We start from the raw sequence: 24,440 nt of genomic DNA, 5'->3' as shown, positions 1-24,440 counted from the left end.
TTAGTCCTGTCCTGCAACCCTGTTTTTGCAGCTTAGTGAAGCCAACCATCACTAACCTGGGGGTGGTTTTGGACCCAGAGATGCGGATGGACTCCCACATTAGCCAGGTGGTTAGATCCTGCTTTTCCCAGCTTTGCCAGCTACCAAAGATGAAGTCCATCCTGAAAGACGTGTCATATTTTCTCCCCAAGCCGGACCTGACCGTCATGTATCGGTCCAAAATAGTGTGATGATATTGTGTTTTTTGTACATAACAGACTTTTTAACAGACAAATTTGTCGCATTCTCCTACACCTCTTCACGGGCTCGCCACAGTAAATATTCTATTTGGCGAGAGATAAACTTTATTGTATTTATCCTAGTGAATCTATAATTAAACGGGTAAACTAGTAGCACCACATCCAACATCAAAGAAAGTAAAATGTTACTATCAGGAGAGGGAGAATGTTTAAGTGGTTAGCAGCAGTGTGCTAGACGATGGCCCCCTCCATGAGGCCACCACAGCTCAGCAGAACGTCATTGTAGCTTCTTCTGGGGAGAAAAACACTTAAAGAAAAAATAAAGTTGACAGCAGGAAATAATACAGTTAAAGAGCAGATTGTAGAAGAAAGAAACCCCTGGGTTAAACTGGTCTGTCTACTGCATAATGCTGAACTCTAACATGTGTCCTCAGGGAAGGACCTGATTGGTGTCCAGAACCTGCTGAAGAAGCACCAGGCTCTGCAGGCTGAGATCACAGGTCATGAACCTCGCATCAAGGCTGTGACCCAGAAAGGAGAGACCATGGTGGAAGAAGGTAGAGCAGGTCTGGTCCTGACATGTTTCTGAGGTGTCTGCAGGTTCTGGCTCACTTTTTTTGGGTCCAGGTCACTTCGCTGGTGAGGAAGTGAAGACTAAACTGTGGGAGCTTCATGGACGTTGGGACACGCTGAAGGCCAAGGCGTCCCAGAGGAGGCAGGACCTGGAGGACTCTCTGCAGGCCCAGCAGTACTTTGCGGATGCTAATGAGGCCGAGTCCTGGATGAGGGAGAAGGAGCCCATCGTTGGAAGTCCAGACTAAGGGAAAAACGAGGACTTGGCCGAGGTATGGAAGTCCCTTCCTGAGAAACTCCAATCGCTTTTCTTTGCTCTCTTTCCAGTCCTTCATAATTAGTGTTTCTGTATTTGTCATTTCCTTCGGTTGTCTACCAGACGCCGTTGCTCGTTTGAGCGTCTCATGGGTTAGGGGTAGAAGTGCTGGCCTCGCACAGGAAGTGATGACAAACGTGTTCCCGTCGCTCTTATTTCAAACGGTTTACAAGCTGTGATGTGTGTTCCCGCTGCAGAGCAGCCATGACACGTGGCAGCCGGCAGAAGGCTCACGCTTTTCCACTAAACACCCGCAGAGCTACGTCTGCGGTGAACTGAGCAGGGTTTGTTTTACGGTGGCGGATCCGATTGGACCATCGCTGCGAGAAAGCTCCACTTGTGTCAGACGAGCTGAAGGTTCTGATGTTCTGCTCCACAGGCTCTCCTGAAGAAGCACGAGGCCCTGATGTCGGACCTGTCGGCTTACGGCAGCAGCATCCAGGCCCTGAAGGAGCAGGCCCAGTCCTGCAGGGTGAGTTCAGAACCCTCGGCCCGTCAGAACATTCTTATCCACCACGTTCTAACACCAGACCTGTTAACCCGAACGCAACAAGGTAATCAGCAGGTGCTTCTGAACTGGAGTCAGAAGGTCTGATGGCTGAGGAGGCTCCTATGGTTCAGGCTCAGGTGAGCGTCACCTGTCTGCAGCAGCTGGTCCCTCTCACTTCCTGGTTTAACTCTGCTCGTCTCTGTTTGTAGCAACAAGAACATCTGGGTTCTGCTCCTGGAAAGGTGCATGTTGTCCTCCGCCTCCACCAGAACCAGACGTGGTGTTTATGTTACCACTCATTTGTTTGTTTGTTTGTTTACAGGACGAAGCCGACTCTAACACAGCGTCACCCTGGAAGGTGAGTTCATTCAGCTGATCAGAGGTCACCTCTGATGGCCGCAGTCACGGCCGACCGTGCTGACATCACACAGGAATTCAGGTGACCCGGCAGGCACCAGGTGCTGGTGAAAGTGGGGACATGTCAGCTGGTTGCCATGGCTACAGTTATCTTTATGCATCTGTATGACTGCTGACTGGTGTGTGTTTCCTGTGACCTTTGACCTCAGACCGTACGGTTGGGCGTTCAGACGACGGCTAACTTTAATTCCATCAAGGTAAGAGGAAGCTCTTCCCTTCCTGTCTGAGCGATCCGTCTCCAGGTTTCTTCGTCCGGCGTCCAGCCCGCTGGCGTCCACCTTCATCTCATCTCACTTCATTTATAGTGCAATACTTTCACATTATCATTTTCCCACACTTCTGTATACCTGTATTTTGTTGTTTTTCAATAAAGAATGACAAATTATTTAAGTTTGGTTTTTGTTGCACACAAATATATATCTGTAAAAAATATCTACAAAGCTAATGTTTACATAACAAGTATGATTGGGTTTTGCAATACGGCACTCAAGTTTATTTTAGTAAGATTTTCAAACCAAGTAAAGTTAGTAAAGAACACATTTCTATTGTCTGCTAAGAAACTGTTGGGATTTAAAATGGGCCTGTTGTACAAATAACTTGTAAATGATTATTCCTCACTTTTGTCTTAACCAAAGAAATTCCAGTAATTGAGCAAAAACATTTATTTTTAACACTACAGTTTATAAAACAGGGCGCAAAGTGTCGGCACATGTATGTATGTCGATGGTCCGCCCCAACCAAACCAAGAGACACAGATGTCAGGGAGGCCAAGGTTGTCTCTGCAGCTCTCTGGGCACCACGCCTCACTCAGCTGTCTCCAATTATCCAAATGGCTATGGAGGAAAAAATAACAGGTTTGGCCTAGCTGTTTAAAGTACAAAACCATTCATGAAGTGGTCAAGACAAGTACTTGTTACTTACACTTGCTGCTTTGTGTAGCTGACGTTGACACACAGGCACCCATGGTGACCTTTTAATAGATCTAAGAAAAAAATGTAATAAAAGAATGAAACTTAAAAACTCCCAGACCTCATGTCATATTTACTAATCAGCTATGGCTGATTTGTTTGGATCACAGTGAGTTACACTAATTCTAATATATTTTTATTTCTATTACACATACATACTTTTTAACTGTTATTTTCACATGACTGTTATCAGGCTCTCTTGTTCTGGTTCTGATGATAACTCTGTGTCTTCCAGTAAGTTATCTTGTGCTTACTTCATCTGTATAATGTCTCTTTACTTTTGGTAAATTGTACTGAGTCCAGAATAAAGGCTAGTTGGCTGTACAAGATACAAACAAGTATTACGTTTTGGAAATATATGAAACACCGCCAGCATCTGTTAGAGCCTGTGGCGGGGTGCTGAGGGCCGGCTCCAGCCCAGGAATGAGCTCTACACGCCGGCCGGGAGGGTTTGAAACACCGCCATCCTCTCCTCTGCTGGCTGTTGTTCATTCTGTTATGGTTACCGGTGCTTGTGTTGCAATGTGAAACGCTTGGTCTCAGATTTTGTAAGAAAGATAATAAAATGTCCCCCCAAAATACGACTTAAATATATTTTCTCTTCTTCATGATACATTTAATCATTGGTGCGACTCAGGAGTGATAGCGCCGAAAAAAACTGTACTGAAAACTTGCTCAAAGCAAAATGTATTCATTACGGAAATGAATTATAAACTTACCGATTTAAAACTTTTTTAATACAGGTACTTCTCACGAACAGGCGCAGAAAACCTCCACCGAAACTCCGTGTGAGGTTCAGGTCGATGGGTGTTCCAGTTAGCTCCGGTTGGGTTGAAGCTAGGTGGCTACATCCGTTAGCTCGGCTCCCACCTCCGCTTTAGCTTTGGGTTAGCCAGGGTTAGCTTCAGGTTAGCTCGTAGCTAGTTCGCCTGGGTATCGTCACTCGAGCCCAGCCTTACAGCCACACCCTCAGCGCCTCCTCTCTTCCCTTTTATGGAATTGTCTGGGCTGGACGGAACCCGTGACACGGTCAAAATGGCGGTGGTGGCCACCTCCCATTATAGACAACAAACGTGTTATTGAAGCCAATGGAATCCGTTTGTCCAGTATGTACAGTCTATGGTTGGAACCCGCACCTGCGCGCACCGGTGTTGCGTCATCAGAATTCTGCTCAGTTCGGTAGCCAGACTTGGTTCCGTGTTTGAAATGTGTTTCTCCGCATGGACGCGGCAAAAGAACATTTAGCACGCAGAATAAGTGGATTCCCAGCACTTTGTTCATAAAACAGAAGACCTGCAGACCTCTGTGAGTTAAAACATCCTGATACTGTTTCAGCTGTAAACATTGAGCTCCATCCCTGTGTTTGAACTCAGAAGATGCTTCTTGATGCCACAGATATGTGATGATTTAGCTTGTTTCTTTATTTTACTCCAGAATAAGAGATTAAATTATTACAAAAGCAGTTCAATTGAGTGGAATTAGTCTTTTCAAGTGATTCTAAAATGCTGCAGTGTGTGTGTGTGTGTGCGTGCGTGCGTGCGTGTGTGTTTGTGTGTGTGTGTGTTACACATATAGGACTGCATGAGACAGTGTGGTTTCACCAAAACCATGCATCTTATTTCTTGGTTGACGTAATGGTGAACAAAAATAACTCATATTTCATAAATTACATCTAAATAGTGTCAATGATAATGCTTTATCTTATCTTTGGTCTGGGAGGTGTAACTTATCATGATACTAGCCTTTTAAAACATGTTAAAGTGTTACAAGAGGAGATAAATGCATGAATTTAAAGTTCATGTTTGGAGACCAACCTTCACAGTTTGGAGGCTCACGCTGGTGAGGAGACACCATTAGTTCTAGTAACACCTGGGCTCCCAAGGCCTGTTCTGACAGGATGGACGTTACAGGACCCTTAAGGATTCCAGTTGGATGATTGGAGGATAATTTAGGAGGATTGGAATGAAGAAACTGATTTCAGTGGTGAAGGGTTAAATGAGTGAGTGAACCCACTACCAAGGATGAACTCTGCTAACTTTAAAAATCAGCTGCTCTAAATAAGCATGAAGGTCAGAGAGGAGCTCTAGGATGGACACGAATAAAGGATTTGTAATGTAGAGGTAAAGTAGGGCAGGGCCTACGTTAGCAGCTGTCATACGGTCCATTTGAAATGTTTGACTTTCATTTGGCTTGTTATGTTATGTGACAGGTTAGAGCACAGTCTCATGTTAGAGTTTTGTCATGAAAACATTGAGATACCTCGCATACTGATGGCATCTAAACATTTTTTTTGTTTTTCTCAAAATAAAGAATAATTTTATTCACAACTGAAACGTACAATCCTAGAAAACCCTCGTCCAATCAATGTGCACGTCCTGTTCTCACTGATTGGATAAAAATCCCTCCAACAAAGTGTGTGTGTGTGTGTGTGTGTGTGTGTGTGTGTGTGTGTGTGTGTGTGTGTGTGTGTGTGTGTGTGTGTGTGTGTGTGTGTGTGTGTGTGTGTGTGTGTGTGTGTGTGTGTGTGTGTGTGTGTGTGTGTGTGTGTGTGTGTGTGTGTGTGTGCGAGCAAATTGTGAACTGGCGTTGTGATTTTGCACTACTTAGAAATAGCCACCCTTATGCTGACAAAAATGTAACTAACTTTTACTTTGAGTACGTTTTATGATACTTTTTACTTTTACTTGAGTAAAAATTTAGGTAAGTACTTTCACTTGTGCTTGAGTAAAAAAATATCAAAGTATTGGTACTTGTACTTAAGTAAGAAATTTTAGTACTCTTTTCACCCCTGGTTGTCTTGTTTGTTGGCCAGAGTGAACCAAGGAATTGATGTGTTAAATCACGAGGTGCTTCACAAGAATGCAAATTTAAAGAATTTAAAACATAAGAACAAATTACAAAATTGTGATTAAAATGTGAGGAAAGGGAGAGAGAAAATGAATAGGAAAGAGGGAAATCTGTGGATCACGGAAAAGGTGGAATTGGTAAAAAGAGGAGAATGAAGAGAGGTTGCTGATGAAGGTCACGCAAAAGCCAGCTTGAACAAGTGAGCTTTCAGCTGCTTTTTAAAGGAGACATCTGAGTCCACTGATCTCAGGCTCAGGGGGAGAGAGTTCCAGAGTCTGCGGGCCACAGCAGCAAATGATCTGTCACCTTTGGTCTTTAGCCTGGTGCTGCACAACCAGTAGGCTTTGATCACTGGACCTCAGGGACCTGCTGGGGGTGTAGGGACTAAGAAGATCACCAATGTAAGATGGTGCTTGTCCATGTAAGGCCCTATAGACCAGAACCAGGATCTTGAAATGAGCCCTGAAGTTGACTGGCAGCCAGTGAAGCTGGAGGAGAAGCGGGTGATGTGGGCGTGTTTGGAGGACTTGGTCAGAAGCCGAGCACAGACATTCTGAACCACCTGTAGACGGTTCAGGGAGGTTCTGCCTAGACACGTGAAAAGAGAGTTACAGTAGTCTAAGCGTGAGGAGATGAAGGTGTGGAGAACTGTCTCAAGTTCAGAGCGAGACAAAATGGGACTCAGCTTAGCAATGTTCCTGAGATGGAAGAAGGAAGAGCGAACAAGAGAATTGACATGAGAATCCAGTGGTAGAGCTGGGTCAAAGGTCACATCAAGGAATACCTTGGGATTCTCCAAAAGAAGCTCAAGTTAGCAATGTCTGAGTTTCTCTCCTGGACCTGATACCACTACAATGCGACTTTGGATTAGTATGTGGACAGTGGCTCAGGTGCTGGGAGTTTGCCCTTCACCCCTCCTTGACTGCTGGTAGTGGTCGGGACTGGACAAAGGCTGAGTTTTTTTGGTCTTTGTCAAATTGTAATTTCTTATGAGAGATCTGTTGTTTTAGAATAGCAAAGATAAACCTGGTCATCAACCTGGTTTGTGTTTAAAAAAACTGAATAGGGACTAGTAAACATTGTTTGATGAACAATTAACAGAACTGCAAATTTGAAATGAATGTTATGTATTTTAAACAAATAAAGAATATTTCTAAGTGCATACAGTTCAATGCATATAGTTCATCACTTTGTTTTAAACACTAAATGATGAGCAATAATAAAACCTCAAGGCCTTTAGCAGAGCGATGAGGTGAGAGAGTACAAATTACTATTAACCTTATGCAAACAGTTCACCTTAAATCAGCAAACGCAAATCTGCAAAACAAGTCAGCATTGCATTTTTCATGGCTTTGAATGATGTTCTAACATTGTATTGTGAGGATAAAAAGAAAATTGATGAATTTTCCCTTCGTCTGATCAACAGGTGAAAAACAGTTTCTAGCATTGTGGTTGTAACGTACGAGGATTAGTGTCTGATGATGAAATTCATACGGAGGATGTTTGCGGTTGCCATGGTCTTGATGACAAATACTGTAAATAGAAAAGGATTGAGCGGTTGAAGACTGTGCTCGATGTGTGCCTGCTAGCCTATAATCACGTTCAAATTCCATTAACAAAGTTCTGTCCTCAGCAAAATTTCCTCCTCATTAAAAGGTTTAGAGGCTGCACCACTTTCCCCTATTCACTCCCACTCGAAAACATGCTCCTGCCTAATTCATTTACCCATGCTTCCTATACACACAACTGTATAATTGCAGTGGTAATGAACGTGCAAAAGCAGCAAATTGGTATGGGAATAACATTAGCAACCCAGCAACGCTTGCTGCTCCATCTAACCACTGTCTCTGGGTGTATGTACCCACAGATTACCACACACACACACACACACACACACCAATGTGGATAAAACATTGGACAGAAGCTAAAGCATCTGTTCAAGCAACACAACGCAATTGTTATCATGTAGCTGAGACTTAGGTTCAACAGTGGTCCAAAAGCATTTTTCTGCCAAAGCTAAAGCTGAAGGTCATGAGGTCATAAAAAACTAAACAAATTTACATATTTATAGATAATAGGGAAAAAAATGGGACGTTTAACAGAAGCAATTGTCTATAATATTCCAAAAGTTGCATAATAGCATATTTTCTGGCAGTGTTTAGGAGGAATAAAGAAAACTGCTGTTTTGATCAGAGGTTAGGATGAATAGAAAGGAGTGAGTATGAAGAAATTGATGAAGTGCCAAAGCCTTTTGAACACTTCTCAAAGAGTCGAGTGAAATGCTACATGAGGGTTGGGTGAAGCACACAGTGCACACCGGCCCTGGGAGTTATGATAATTCATCTGTAGAAACAATGAGGGGTTGACAAACACCATCACAGCCCATGAGGTGGTCAAATCTTCAAAAAAAATAGAACAGTTTTCATGTACTCTTCCACCTCTCCTAAGACATCAATAGTTTATGCTTCCAGCGACAATACAGAGGGTGTCAGTACCATCCACCGCTTAACATCCCTGCCTTTTCAGCCCAAGAGGCTTTAGAAAAAGCATACCCGAATTTGAATAAAATCTGTTCTTGAACCATGTGGACTTGAGGCATGGTTGAGGTGTCAATAGCTGAAGTCTTTTTTTTTTTTGTCCCACACCAAATTTTACAGTAACAAATCTAAAAATGAGTATTTGGCAGTCATTTTTATAAGTTAAGGTCCAGGCGCTTTAAACGTGTGCTAAAAGTGTGCCTCTTGGAGACCATTCCGGCATACTTAGGAAAAAAAGTCTGTTATTTTTGAAAGCTTCAACATAAAATCATAATCTTGGGCTCTAATGAAAGGTTACAAATGGGACTGTCCTACCCCACATCCAAATCCACTCTCAGGGTTACTTACAAAGAGTAAAGGAGGCACACACTGATGTGTGTAGTGATCACATAGCAATGTGTAACTCTTCTAACTGTTGCTGTGAGAAAGTTTCTTTACGCTCACTCTTTGTTTTTGTTTGGTACACCCGACCCCCACATGTCATTCTTTTCAGAATTTAATTGGCTATTTGATGCTTCACTCACCAACAAACTGCTTTGTGATTGGGTCAAGCCAATAGTAAAAGATTGTACTTTAGCAGATAAGGTGAACCATCACCTATTGGATCAAGTAAGATGTCACTCAAAAGCTTAGCCACCATGTTTGGTTGTGTAAATATTTGAAGTGAACACGGGGAAGCTAACGGCTTTTATGAACAAAACATGATGAAAAACAAATGTATTTGGTTCATTCTGTAAATCATTTAAAGCATCAAAGGTAAGATTAAACTAATGTTGCATTTGCGAGTGGTTTGACAAAAGTGTTTACGGTGTCTACAGCTTTTGTTGTGTGCTTGATTAGCGAGCCTCACTGGAATGTCAACATTTCTAGCTTTCCATCAATGTTTTTATATGTTTACATAAACACTGTTGTGGTTGAACACCAGAGTAGAACAGGAAGTTGATCAAATCCTGTGGGCGGGATGGAGGAATGTTAAAGGGTTGGACAATAAGCCGCTAAGTTTTTTTACACGTTTTGAAAACAGCGGCATAAACAATGACAGGGATAATTTGCAGGCTTTTATGGGCTTTTACAAGACGTGAAACAGATACTGAGGAGTGTGATGAAGTAACTGTGAGCCTGTATGGACAACTATGCATTACCAGCACTTTAAAATGTTGCCTCTCATTGCACCGAAATTTTTTCTAGCCTACCTTGCCTACCAATGTGTATGAACATTGGTTGGTGGCCAGTGAATACATGTATCTACTTGAGTATGTGAAAAAGTCTAAAATGTTGTCGATTGCCATTTATGAACAAAAAATAAATAAATATTTCACCCACAATGAGATGAATTATGACCAGAGGTGGAAAGTAACGAATTACATTTACTCACGTTACTGTAATTGAGTAGCTTTTTTGTGTATTTATACTTTTTAAGCCGTTTTTAAAATCTTTACTTTTACTTGAGTACATTTTTAAAAAAGAATTGTAATTCGCTACATTGTAAATCATATCCGTTACTGAGTAAAAATAAATTGTAGGCTTAATAAATTATAAATATTATGTGTAGCAGCGTCGGAACAGAAAGAGACACCTGCATGGGTGCCGCGTCCAAACCGTGGGGGAGCGTGGGGGTACACTTTTGATAATGAGGACAAACAGTCATTTTTACCGCAGTTTTGCTCAAAAACATCAGTTCAGTCCCTGTGATCCACTCACTGATTACCTCCTCTCTCCCTCCACTCCTGTGGGTTGGAACCCCGCACCTTCGCGCACCGGTGTGACGTCATCAGAATTCTGCTCGGTTAAGTAACCAGACTCAGTTCCGTGTTTGAAACGTGTTTCCCCACCGCTCCGCACGGAAGCGGCAAAATAACGTTTAGCGCTCAAAACAAGCGGATTATCAGCGCTTTGCTCATAAACAGAAGACCTGCAGGACTCTGTGAGTTAAAACATCCTGATATTGTTCAGGTGATTGATGTGTTACTTTAAACCATCGACATATAAATATTGGACAATGGGTTTCCATAGACTCCAATAACACATTTTTGAAGAAAAATGGGAGGTGGCCACCACCGCCATTTTGACCGTGTCACAGGTTCCGTCAAGCCCAGACAATTCCACAAAAGGGAAGAGAGGTGGAGCTGAGGGTGGGGCTGTAAGGCTGGGATCAACTGGTGACACCCATTCGAACTAGCTACAAGCTAACCCAAAGCTAACGCGGAGGTGGGAGCTAAGCTAACAGAGGTAGCAACCTAGCTACAATTGGAGTTAACTGTGCACAACACCAGAGCTTCTAAGTCAGAGATACGCCGGGCTGACCGCTGGGTAAAACCGGGTGGAACACAGAGGTCTCCCGAGAGCTCCACAAGCCGGCAGCTGCACAGCAGACAAGCGCCGCTGCGATCTGAGATGCGCAGAGCTGCCGCTGGGGAGAACCGGGTGGAAAGGTTTCCATCCCAGAACTCCACAAGCTGGCAGCCCGCGCAGCACACAGAAGCCGCGATCAGACAGACATGCGCCGAGCTGCGGGGAGGGGAGAACCGGGTGGAAAACAGAGGTCTCCTGAGAGCTCCACAAGCCGATAGTCGGAACCCAGCTCCACCATCATGTTATATTTCAACCCATTTTCTAAAGTGCAGCATTATGTTAAATGCACTGGGTTTTACCCTATTACATTTAAATGTCATGGTTAAACAGTACATGTTAAAATCTAAGCTCAGCTCGGCAGTGACCTAAAATACATAAATATAATTTTACTTACTGAAAAAAATGAAGTGGAGACTCCTTGGATGCTCTATTAGTGCAAATAATGCCACAGCAAGTCATTTTGTCCAACAATTGCACAAATAATATCCAAAAAAGAACACACAAATGCTACAACTAATGGTCTAAGTTGAGAGACTGAAAATGACCGAACAGTTTTCAGGCGAGGCTGAGGCTCTACTGAGGCCTTTCCCCGGAGCTAGCTCTGCGGTCACGTGGGTCTCATTCTCATTAATTATACAGAATTTTAGGCTTTGAATACACTTAAACAGAAGAGTGAGAAAAAAAATCACCCCCCTCAGAGTTGTCATGAGTGTAAACTAGATTATTTACACAAAAAAGATGTTTTGGTACTAGGCTGTAAACATGTTTGTTTATGCTGTGAAATTGGTATTTTTAACATGGGAGTCAATGAGGATTTGCTCGCTTCTGACACCAGCCCCCCAGTGGATGAGGGTGGAACTGCAATTTATTTCACTTCCGCGTTTGCTTCAATTTTTCACCCGCATTGTGGGGGCTTGGTTTAAACTCAGAAGTGTCATGTTCTGTGTCCCTTTGATCCCCAGCCCCTCCAGTTCCCACTCCAGGTTTTCCTCTTGTGTCCCATTATTATCCCTAGCCCTCTGTAGACTTCCCTCAGTTGTCTTTCTAATCATTCCCCATTCCTAATCAATCTTTATTTAGTCCTCCTTATCCATCTAGTTATTGGGTGTTTATTTTTGGCCCTCAGTCTTTAGGTTTAGTTTTGTGTTTTATAGTTTTAGGTTTATCCACCCTCCTCTGGTTCTGTTCCCATTTAGATAATTGTATTCACCTGCTTTCCCTCCAGCCCTCTCTCCACACACCTGCTGCCTGTTTCCCTAATTGCTCCTCTTTGCTAATAAAAACCTTATCTTGTCACTCTGTCTTGTCAGTCCATTGTATTTGTCAGCGTTGTTCTGTCTCTCAAGTTTTCTCCTAGTCTGTGCTCATGAGTGAGCTTGTTTTGTTTTTGAGATTTAGTCTAGTTCATGTGTTTTTGGACTTTTGGCTCATCCTCCTTAAAATAATTATTTTTCTTTAACCACTCCTGCCTCGAGTCGTTCTGGGTTCTGCATTTTGGTTTCCACCTCCTCCGTCCTGACTGTGGCAAAATGGACCAACCACCAACACAGAAACCAGCAGAACCCTGGACTCTACCACCAGACTGCTACCGGTACTGTACCGGTACCAGATGGATGCCGTATCTTCGTGGAAGCATGCGCTTGTCTGGACTCTGTTTCCTCGGACTTCGAGAGGCTTTCCATCATGTTGTTCAGTTTGGGTGGTAGCGCCCAACTTTGAGCTGTGGACTATTTCGAAGATCACCCATTTAAATCTGTGCCATTCTGGACATTTGCTAAGGAGCTACTACGGACCTTTAGCCGTGACCCTACTCCACCAGCCGCTCCTGCTCCGTTCCACACTCTCAGAACCGGATTCATCTCCTTCTCCCTGAACCAGTTGGCTCCATTTCAGCTCCTCTAAGGGACCGTCCACCACACAAGAACCCAGCGAAACCACCAGGTTCACCAGCGAACCAAGAAATGCAAAATAACTACACTTTACCATTTATATAAACATGTACTGGGTTCAGTTTTTTATTTTGTTCAGGACTTTTGTCATAAATCATTACAGAAAATCCAAATCCTCTCCTCCAGACAGTGAAGAACTGTTTCGCATACGTCACTCCAGCACGTAAAACAAGGTAGGTAGAAATGAATTATTTAAGAAAAGTAAACAAACTACCGATTTTGGTTCTGAAGATGAACAGAATCCTCCTCCGTCCAAACTGGGTCGCAGGTCTTCTGAGTCAAATGGTCTAAAATATGTCTGCACCTCTGGAAGTGATATCCAGCTAGGGGGGTCAGAGTTCGGTTGAACTTCTCCGGTAATCCAATGTTCGTTCTCGTCGCCGTATCCCAGAGAAAAAAACAAGTCTGACCGACTAGCAGAGGCTTCAGAAGCTACATCTGATTGATGACACATTGTTCTCTGCTATAACGCTAACGCAGAAACACCAGAGTCAGGCGTTGTTTACTACAGCTGTTTCAGCAGAGCTCCATGTGAAACGTCACCAGCTGCCCAGGGCTTAGACCGGAAGTTAGTTTCTGTTTTTCCCGCGCCAGTCACAAGCATCAGATTTTTTTACAATTCCAGCCGACAAATTCAAAAACCTTTTTCATCTAAGGTTTTAATACACATTTACACATGCTGTTCAAACAAATTTTGCCTCTGGTCAATATCTTTAAATGAGTGAGTGAACCCACTACCAAGGATGAACTCTGCTAACTTTAAAAATCAGCTGCTCGAAATAAGCATGAAGGTCAGAGAGGAGCTCTAGGATGGACATGGATAAAGGAACTGTAATGTAGAGGTAAAGTAGGGCAGGGCCAACGTTAACAGCTGTCATACGGTCCGTTTGAAATGTTTGACTTTCATTTAGCTTGTTATGCTCACAGTCTCATGTTAGAGTTTTGTCATGAGAACATTGAGATACCTCGCATACTGATGGCATCTAAAAACTAACGTTTTTTTTTTTTTTTTTGCAAAATAAAGAATAATTTTAATCACAACTGAAACGTACAATCCTAGAAAAACCTTGTCCAATCAATGTGCACGTCCTGTTCTCACTGATTGGACAGAAATCCTTCCATCAAACTGTGTGTGTGCGTCCATGTGTGTGCATGCACACACGAGCGTGTTGTGAACTGGTGTTGTGGTTTTGCACTGATGTAGCCATCTTTACGCTGACAAAAATGTAACTAAGTAACTTTTTCTTTGAGTACATTTTATTTACGATCCTTTTTACTTTTACTTGAGTAAAAATTTAGGCAAGTACTTTTACTTGTATTTGAGTTAAAAATTATCAAAATACTTGTACTCGTGCTTAAGTAGGAAATTTTAGTACTCTTTCCACCTCTGATTATGACACTGTCTCTGACACTTATTTCTAAGAAAGGATTAGTCCTTCTCTTTAAATCTTAATGTATCCCATCCTGGGATGTCGTCTGTCCTGTGGTGGATGATCTAAAACATTCAGTTAGCAATTGTATATTGCTTTGGTAATACTTTCTTATTTTTCAAACTTCAGCATTCTTACAATGCAGAATTTTACCTTGTGTGATGAGATAGAGAATCTGTGGTTTTGCATTGTTTTATAACTGGGCAATAGACTCAAAGACGTGTGATGTTTGGATAAAGGGATTTGGATTATAATGTTGCTTTATTCTCAGTGTTGATATCTTAGAACATGTTCTAAGCATTACTGCTCGAAATGTTTTTTTTTTCATGCAAACACAATTTTCTAAATTGCATTGCATTTTTTCTGTTGGGGACCTTAAAGTGTGTATCTTTTCTGACGATAGGGGGCAGTAGATACCTAAGTCGTTGCAAGCAAGCAGTACTTTTGTGTTGGAGTAATGCCTTACCAACGGAAGCCCATTAGGGTCAAAAGCCCTGGGGAGTGCAAACTTTAGCAAAATAACGAGCATATCAGACTCGCTTTCATCACTGGCAACAAGTGAAGAGGTAAATGTGTAAAACAACAACATTTAAGAATGATGAAAGTTGTTACAAATCAGTAAATGCATTTTGTCCTCATGGGCTCCCGTAAAAGGAAACATGGCATCTAATATGCTGTCGCCCAGAGACTTAAACCCTTCCCATGTATTTTAGACCTTATTTTTATGGATATATGTTACAAAGCTGCCAATATTTTTGCCATTATTTTTCAACAACTGGGCTTCATTTACTTCATTTTCAACAACATTTTGATGGATATTTCCAGAGATGAATGGTAAACACTACACATTGTCTCTTTAAATGGTTGAAGCGTCTTAGATGTTGTCTGTATAAAGTTTCACTAAGCTAGAATTCAAACTGCTTGAATAAAAAGCTATTATAGATCTATGTTAGGGTGAACCAGTCATTTAGGCAAACATATTTATTAGATTCATACATATTCACTATAGAAAAAGTAATCAAGCGAGATACTTCTGGGTCATGAAAAGGAAGTGCATTTCATTGCTTTACTATAGGCGTAAAACGCAGAATGTAGATCAAATGGCTTTCATGACTAACCTCATTTTGTTAAAAGATTTTTCTTTTCAGAAATTAAACAAAAAGAAAATCATAAGTTTTGCACTATTGTTAAAGTAAAAGCTGTTTGGGTGCATCTTAATAAATAATCAATCCACGCAGCAAATCATCAGTTCTGAAAGTAAATTGAGTTCCTGTGCCTTTCTAGAGGGAAGAAATGACCTTTTTGTTCCAAGTAGGTGCAGAAGAGGATAGCATGAGGTACAAATCGGGTACAGCATTCAGTCTATTTCTGTCTGTATTACTGTGGGAACAGACAATCCCACTTCACGGTTATGTGTAGTTATGAAAGGATGAACAAACAATAGACTTCCTTTACTCAGGACAGGATTTACAGATGGGATGCTCATCAAAAATGGGGATAATACCAAGCATTCATGCCCATTTTTGTTCTTTTTCTTATCATCCAAATGCTGCTCACTTGTAAAAAAAAATACTGTTTTTTATTTTTTTTTCACGAGACAGTTTGAGCTGTAGAAAGGAAACGAGCCTTAAAATGAAAGAAGACACTGACTTTAGCCAAGAAGTCATAATTATACTTTCGGTAAAAGTTGTCAATTTTTTCAATGAGTGCAACTTGGTATGTTTCAACAAATCCACCCTGATGTTTCAGATCAGTGACCATTTTCACTCATGACACTTTATTCTGGGTTGTGTCACGAGCTTGGATTTCTGAATCATGCGAGCTACAGCTTTAGGGGCATTTAAGAAATGAGAACATGTTTCCCGTTTCAAAAATATCACCATGCTGCCCTCACGGTTTCAAGCTCAGCCTGAGAGATGAAAAGATTTCAGGCCCACATGACAAGAAGTCATTTATTAGTGAACAGACTGGCGGGGGGTACTTTCTCTCAAGAAGCAAAGTGTGAACTTCATTTCTCAGTTGGTTTGCTCTTGCAAGAACTCCACTTTAAATAAGCCACCATACATCTATGAAACAGTGTTTGTTTTCTACCTTCTTGTTTTTTAACCCTTTGGTGCATAATGGTCACTACAGTGGACAGGTACTCCAAATTGTTATTTATTTATTTTTGCTATTAAGCACAGCTGTTGAAGACTTTATTGCATGTGAGCCCCTCCATTTGGGCTTCAGCAAGTCAAGCCAACACATTTCATGTTCAGAATGCACGCTGTCCACTGAGCTGGACATGTAATAAATTATTTGTAAATTAACAAAATGTTACAAAAATATTTGTTGAAATTTGTTTCATTCACACCTAAAGATGAATGAAAAAAATTGTTTAAAAAATTATGGTTGAAGATTTCATAATTCATGCATCAAAGGGTTAATTAGCGGTAAACGATGATTGATGAATAGCTGGCCGTAAAAAAAGTTCACAAAACAAATGATCACTATCAGCTTTCTCATTGATCTGTTCTGAAAGGGAGCATTTTATACGGTCATGCGTGTGGCACCTTCCTTTTCTGTCTTCAACGTTGCTTCCAGCCCTCATTTTTTATTCAAATGTGGTGAAAAAAAATCAAATTTAGTAAAACATCCTCAGATGTGCCATAAGGAGTAAATGTATGATATCCCAGGTCAAGACGTTATACAGTCTTATTACCCCGGAAAATTATGTTTGACATCGTATTTTCCCCAGACTCACCTCATGTGAATTTGGAAAGATGCAAAATTTGAGACCTGTGCTCGCATTTCAGAACCAGTAAGTCCAGAGATGTTAAAGAATCTGTTCCTCAAGCTCATTCAAAGACTATTGTTGGAAAAAATTTGGGGAAATTTCTGTTTGTTTTTGTTTTCTTTGTTCTGCTCATTTCTACTACTCATTTCATTACGACCGCCTTTGTTTGATCGATTTCAGGACAACGCAGACTTTTCTGCACATCGTTTTCCTCGCCCACATGCTCAGAGACATCTGCCCATCTCTTAGATGGTTCTGTGAGCAAAACCTTGCCTCGTAGGGGCGGTTCAAAGCTAACAAGACTGGGCCAGGCCAGGTCTGACGACACTAATAGTGTGTTACATTCAGAGGCGGAGCTGGCCTAAATGGCGCCCTGTGCGAGATCCCCCTGTGTTCATTAGCACATCAAGTTCTATTCAGTTTACCGGTAAACATATCACGAATGTACAACAGGTCAATTATTAATCATCTTGGCTACGTAGCTCAATCTATGCATTCCAGTAGCGTTTGCTACAAACAAATATAAAAACAACAATAAAAGAAAACAACAGTCTGACAGACAGCATAGCCGAATTCAAGGCAACACATAACAATAATCATTTGATTGCTCTTGGTTTCAAATTAAGCCCACTAAAGTGCTTAAGTAAATAAAAGTGTTTCAAAAACAGCGTTTTTGAACCGGAGTTCTGCTCGCGGTGGGAACTCCGCCGAACAAGGTCATTTTTTATAGCGAAAACGATCGACTGGTCACTGACAAGTAAAAGGGTGTTATTGGTAGATGTTAAGAACACTTACCGCTGAGGTAAAATGAGAGTATAAATGAATTGAGGGGAGAAAAACGCTTTGTTTTCCAACACCGTTCTACAAGCAACAAGCTTACAGCCACGGCAGGAGCAGCTTTCATGGTTGCCGCGACGTGGAAGGAGCCAATCAGGAGAGGGACCTCACATCAGCTGACGTGGGTCATGTGAGAGGGAGTAGTTGATATGGGTTACACTTTGTTGTGCTTTTATTACAGAAATATTAGTATTATCATCACTATTATTATTAAGAACATGCGATTTCTATGTTTTGTTTATGTATTGGTTGATGCTAAAAAAAAAATTTTTTTTAGAAAAAAAAAAAAAAAAAGGAAAAATGCCGCCCCCTGCAGACTGCCGCCCTGTTCGGCCGCACATGTTGCACATATCAATCTCCGCCACTGGTTACATTGCAGGTCAGACTTACAAACATCATACATCAAAATTGCAGATCATGGAGCCTAGATCAGGTCTTTAAGACATGGAACACTTTGGCGTTTGATGGTAAAGCTGAGATCAAACCAGCTCTTCTCACTCATCCTAGCCTGCTCCTCTTGTGCCCCCAATCATATACTGCTACTAAACATGACAAGGCCATTATAACTTACATATTATACTATTTACCCGTTTATGTCAAATGTTTCAGTAGATATCATGGCAAAATTCTGTTAGCAACAACTTTACATTTACTTTGTCTTCTGGAGCTCATCTCAGGACCCTTTTGTTGTTCCAGGACCCACATTAGAGTCCCCATCTGAACTTTAGAAACTATTGATTTTTTGGGCGTAGCTGATATGTTACAGGGTGCTTGTGGCCAGATTGGAGATGTATGTAGTCAGATTGTTGTGGGAATGTGGTGAGGGAGCATTAAGAACTAGGGATGTCCCATTCCGATATCGGATATTGGCCCAAAAACACTGTATCGGATTATATCTGACTGCGTCAAAAATCTTGGATACTAGCAGTACGCTCGGCTTTAAATTCGATTCCAGCAATTCTATCCAGCTGCACCCAGATCCTGCATGCAAAGTCCACGTGATCACAGTGTGTGCTAGCAAAGTAGCAAGGAACTATGTTGGCCATGTGGCTGTATTTTTAGTCCAAAAAAGACAGTTTGGCTCAGTGCAGCACTTGTCATGCACAAGTTTCCTGTGGTGGAACATAGAGCCCTGCACTGAAGCCCTAGGCCCTCGGGTCGGCCCGACAGCCTGAGGGCCAGGCTTCGAGCCAACGACTGTGTAATTACCTCGGACACGGGCCGGGCGCCTTTATTTTTAATCGAATTAATAGAAAACAAACTGAAACACTTGAACGCAGCAGCACCTGCCTGCTTCTCACGCACCGGCACCCGTTAGCACAGTTAAGGCCTGTGTGGTTAATAAATGTGTCTATATAAACAAATTCTCAAACTGCTGATTGAAACATGTGCCCCTATTCTAATATGCCATTTTATGTCCACTTTGATATGTCAGAAACCATTTGTTTATTCTCATGAAAACGGCAGCCTTCTATTTTTCTGTGAATACATTCACCGCTGTTTTTTTTTCTAACTGGAGAGCGCATTTTCAGAGCGGAAGATTAAATTTACAAACGATATATTAAGTGGGGGCGTTTATTTAATCTGCCGCTCTGAACAAGCGCTCTGCAGTTAGAAAATTAGAATGCTGCTTTTTTTCTAATTGCACAAGAGCGCTTTTTCAGAGCAGATTAAATTTACAAACGCATCCAATTAATAAATTGTTCGTAAATTTCATCTGCCGCTTGAAAAATACGCTCTGTTAGAAAAAAAGCTGCATTGAATGTTGTTTTTCTTTCTTTTCTTTTTTTTTTTTCCTGCAGAACGCTTCTCACAGATAATTATAATGCTGAGCATTCTGTCACGCTAAAACATTATGAAAGGTAAAAAAAGAAAAGTCGGGCTCAGGCTCGGGTCGGGCCAGAGAATCCTGAAAACCTTTTCGGAACGGTTTGGGCTGGGGCTCCACACCCTCGGGCCGGGCCGGACATGGGCTCAGATTTTAGGCTCGTGCAGGGCTCTAGTGGAACAGAACTGGGAAGATGAATGCGTCCGACCTCATCGCGCATTTGAAGCAGGATCCCAAAACAGTGCATGAGGATTTTCGCAGTGTGTGAAATTTCAACTTTAGACAATATGTGGTTTTGTTTCTTATGTCCCTAACATCAGCTGTTCACATTTATGCAACCAAAGGTTAATAAAAAATTGGTCAGTTTTTTATACTTACTTTTGCTGGCTTTTGTTTTCTGTATGAGTAAAATCACTTGATCAAGCCTTTTAAACATGCCACACCATGGAATAGGTAAAAGTATGTATGATTTGTGCTGATATCATATCGGATTGACATCAGTATTGGTCAATATTGAAGGCTGCAATATCGGTATTGTATCGGAAGTGAAAAAAGATTTTTTGAGACAGCCCTATTAAGAACATGTTGGGATATGGAAAATATTAGGAAACATCCTATTTGGGGAGTATTAATAGAGTAGAAGCATTATGATTTCCTTTGATCTGAAGGGAGTTTTTACATTTTAACCGGATAAAGCCACATTCTACAGAGTTAAGACTTTACTTTTAGTGAAGAATAACAGGTGGGTGTAATAAATGACTACAATTTCGTCTTAATTTGTTCTGTTTTCATTGGAGGGGAGGTAGAGCCTCTTGAGTTGATAAGGGCAACTCAAAACACTAGTGATGGGATTTATGACTCTTTCATGGGAGCCGTTCATTAGTCCGCCGTTTACCTCAAAGAGCCTTTCAAAAGACTGGGTCCTTTGAACGAAGTTAAGCCAAGAGAGCGTGGGTGGGGGGGGGTGGGGGGGTGGGGGGTGGGGGTTCCTCCTACGTCCATCACAGCGGTGGGTGGGGTTTGAGCGAGTGCGTTTTAACGACTTCCGGGGAGATTCGTTACCGGAAGACAAGATGAACGGCTCCCTACTGGGACTCGGCTCTCATCGTTCACTTTGAAAACCCGTTCAAAAGATTTGATTCGTTCGCGAACGTCACATCACTACAAAACACCTTGACATAACAAAAAGCATGAATGGTCGTTCAAAAGACTCGGCCGATGCTTCACTTATCTTGTTGGGAGGCTGAACAAGCCTGAAGCACTCAACATAAAACCACTAAATGACAAAGCTAAGATTGAAAAATATTAGTAAAAATGACATTGCATTCCAGCACTAATGAAGCTCAACAATGTAGACTCAAATACAGCACTCAGTAGTCAGAATGAACATGTGTTTTTGTTTAAGTTTTCCAACAGTAATCTCTGTGGCTTTAGATCAAATATGCCCTGAATTTAATGTTGTCTTTGCTTCTAGGTACAGCGCTCTGTTCCTCTAACCCAATTAATGCTGTGCACTTTGCTTGTAATGAGGCAACAGCTCAAAACTTCATGTTGGCTCGCATGTGCCTCTTTCTCTGAGGTGAATGCAAGGGTAGGGGGTAAATTGCCCTTATTTGCTCTGGAATAAATCATCACAAAAAATGACTAACCTGGGTTGTGTGCAGTGCTGCAGCAAACATCTCTGTCCCCCACAGATCCTCACATTTTGATTTCTAATTGTTTTGTTTGCTTGTTTTTGTCCAGGTCCCCAGATCTGTCACAGTAGAAACACGTGTTCACCTCTATTTCCCTACACAAACAGCAACATGACACACATTGGAAATTAAAGGTTATTTCATACTTGTGTGCTCTGTGCAGCCTGTTCTGTGCAATCCAATGCAGGAAGACTGTGAGCTATGATTAATGGCTATTTGCCTCTTCTATTAGAGATGAAAGTGAGGACAGTTCATTGTTGTAGAAGGAGCAGAGACGCGTCTAGTCCTAAAACGGTTCTGTTTTACTGAATTTTAGGGATATGGAACAAAGTGTTTGGCAGCCGCTCTAAATCGTTGCACGACCAACCTTGGAAAAATAGCACACTGCGGCATGATTACGCCTCTCACATTTCCACAAACTGTCACAAAAAACAACAAGTAGAGGACAGACAATGCTTCAGGGGAAAATATGCATACTAAGATATTGTCTCCATTGAAAATACATCTAAGAACCTACTGCTTTGGTGTCTTGACTTTTTGAGTGTTGGCTTTGCAATGCTAAGCACAACGATATGCCTTGCAGAAGGTGAGAGTGACACTGTCAGTGCAGATGGATGAACTTTAGTCAGCTATCACTCACAAGTGACTAAAGGAGTTAGGATCACTTAGAGGAAGTTGGTTTATGCTTGCAGTGACATTCACCTAATAAGCATTATTACTCAAGCAAGCTCCGTGTGTTTACCAAACCTTCCCTGAGAACTTCTTACACCGTTCCCACGGTGAAACCGAGAAGCTGAATATAAATGTTTCTTAATTAATTTACTTCACATCTCAGAGGAGCATTGTGCAACACCTTAATGTCATCACATCTTAATTATAAACACATTTCTAACCCCGCCTCAATCAAAATTCAGTTTAAACAAAGCACTATGTCCACATGAAGATAATGTGTCAATTTGTCACTGACAGTGCTTCTGCAAATATTAAGCAAATATATATATATATATATATATATATATATATATATATATATATATATATATATATATATATCTCCAGTGGAGAGTCTATCTCATAGGTTTTGTTAGAATTATAGGTGGAAAAAAATTGTTTTCTATCTGTTTGTTTCTTTATGTTATGCAACATAAAGAATTTTTAATTAGGGATGCTCCGATCAGGTTTTTTGCTGCCTGTCACTGATACCGATTTCCAAGAGTGCTGATCACTGATACCGATCACATGGACTGGCCATAAATTTTCTACGAAGTTATAATGAGTGCCACAGGCTACATGATCTGGGTATAAAGGACCTTAAATTGCCTGTTTTAATTTAGACACAAATGTTTTTACTTTTTAAAGAGAAAAAAAAGACTTGCAGCAGAATTAGTGTGTTTGTTTTTGACCACAACTTCTAAGCCTCCTGCTCAAACCCCAAGGTTTAGAGCGGAAAATGTCTCTATTAACCAGAAATGTCTTGATGTTTTCAGTTAGATTTTGTAAGATGGTCATGTCCAGGATGATTGAGAATCTACACCTGCATGCTGAAACACGAAGCATCACAATGATTCAGTCCAAACGAAAACTGAAACACTTAAATGTACTGTAGCTGCTATCAGTAACAATCTAACAGATTTAAAACATTAAAAACTCTAAACACTCTAAATAGTGCAGGAAAGCAAAAAAAAATCACAGGTGCGTGTGAGAGATTTATTATCATTAACATTAATATTATTTATGTTATTTTTATTGTAACAGTTTTAAGAAGTAATGATATGAGAGTAATGTTATACCGGTGTGTTAGTTTTATTTTGAAGGGCAGTCCATTGGGTGGAAAGGGTTCCGATTCCGGTCAGCGGCTGTGCTACGGAAAGCCGCTCTGTTCTGAACTGTTCTGTGGATAAATGGAGAAGTTGTGAGGTGTGGATTACTGCCAACATTAGTCTGAATAAAAAAACCTAAACAAGTAACCCGAGGTAGTCAGTTGTTACGTTAATAGATTCATTAATTTATTTATTACTCGTAACAGATGCTAGCGGGCTGAACACGGTGTTACCACAGAAAGAAATCCAGCATGATGACTTTAGTTACTTTTCAGGTTAGTTGGTCTGGTTTCTGACGGTCATACAGACGAATGTTGGTTAGTGTAGCTGCATCTGACTGGTCACTGCTCCGAATGTCTTTTTATTTCTGCAGCTTAGGGTGAGTTAGGGTTAAACGCCCCTCACTCCAAGCAGAGTGTTCTTTCATATTCCTATTACCGTAAATCCTCTAATACAGGCCCGGGCCTGTATTTGACTCAAGCTCATCAAGCTCCAGGTCTTTATTGGAAGGAGGGCCAGAATTAGAGGCAGGCCTCTATTTCTATTTGAGCAAAATGAACTAATGGTTCGCTGGAGTTTTTGACAATTAAAATTGCGCCCACATTTTCAAAGTTAAACACATTTCTTTTAACAACGGTAGTTTCTGCTTCAGCCCTCTCCCCCCTCCCCCTGCGCAGCGGCCGCAAACTCACTGATGCGCCTGCAGCCTCTCGGAGTTCCTGCTGCTCTAAACATTAAAATAATTATTTCATTTTCTGTTCCTCACTTCTGATTACCTTCAGTGGTGTCTGTTTGTTGCAACTACCAGGTACAAAAACTAACTTGTTTTTATTTGACTATTTTTCTGTCCTGCCTCTGTTTATTATCTTCCTGCATCTCATCTCAATCCTAAAGAAAAACTGATACCTGGGTTCATATATATTCACCTTATGAGTTACCTTTGAACTGCAGTTCTAAAAGATCTACCGACTACAAAAACAGCGGAGTGCTCGCTGTTTGGCGGCCGCTTCAGTGATCGATGCGTCACCGGAGGACAAAACAGGTGATGTGCCCCGCTCCACAGCAGCGAAACGCATCAGGCACAAATAAAAAAATAAAAGACAGAAAACATAAAAGGAAATGAGCTGACATGTTAAATTAATTTTTGAGGTGGCGACACCTGATTTGATAATGTTACTGTGGTCGTGCTCAGGACGCAGATGTCTGGAGCGTGCCAACAATAAGAGCTTTGCATGCGCAAGCTGGTTAAGGTTAGGATGGGGTGAGGGGAATGTTAAATTGCAAGAGGGTAAACGTCACAATTTGGTTAAATGTCCGTTTTACAGCGGGTGTCAGTACCGACGCTGCTGTCTTTTCCGAGGGCTGCA

At 41.4% G+C, this 24,440-nt stretch overlaps 2 long non-coding RNA genes across 2 annotated transcripts in view; one reads left to right on the top strand and one right to left on the bottom strand.

Annotated features, from left to right (window-relative positions):
* Positions 1 to 24,440, bottom strand: part of LOC139069671 (uncharacterized) — a 183,605-nt gene that overhangs the window by 106,936 nt on the left and 52,229 nt on the right. The window lies entirely within an intron of this gene.
* On the top strand, positions 1,102 to 2,420 carry LOC139069669 (uncharacterized). The gene is made up of 3 exons (XR_011520359.1): positions 1,102 to 1,755; positions 1,828 to 1,860; positions 1,941 to 2,420. It is a non-coding gene; the product is annotated as an uncharacterized lncRNA (long non-coding RNA).

This window comes from Nothobranchius furzeri, chromosome 4, assembly GCF_043380555.1.
Source record: "Nothobranchius furzeri strain GRZ-AD chromosome 4, NfurGRZ-RIMD1, whole genome shotgun sequence".
In the NCBI taxonomy this organism is placed as follows: domain Eukaryota; kingdom Metazoa; phylum Chordata; class Actinopteri; order Cyprinodontiformes; family Nothobranchiidae; genus Nothobranchius; species Nothobranchius furzeri.
Note: the sequence above shows the minus strand (reverse complement) of the source record. Positions and strands in the feature narration are given on the sequence as shown.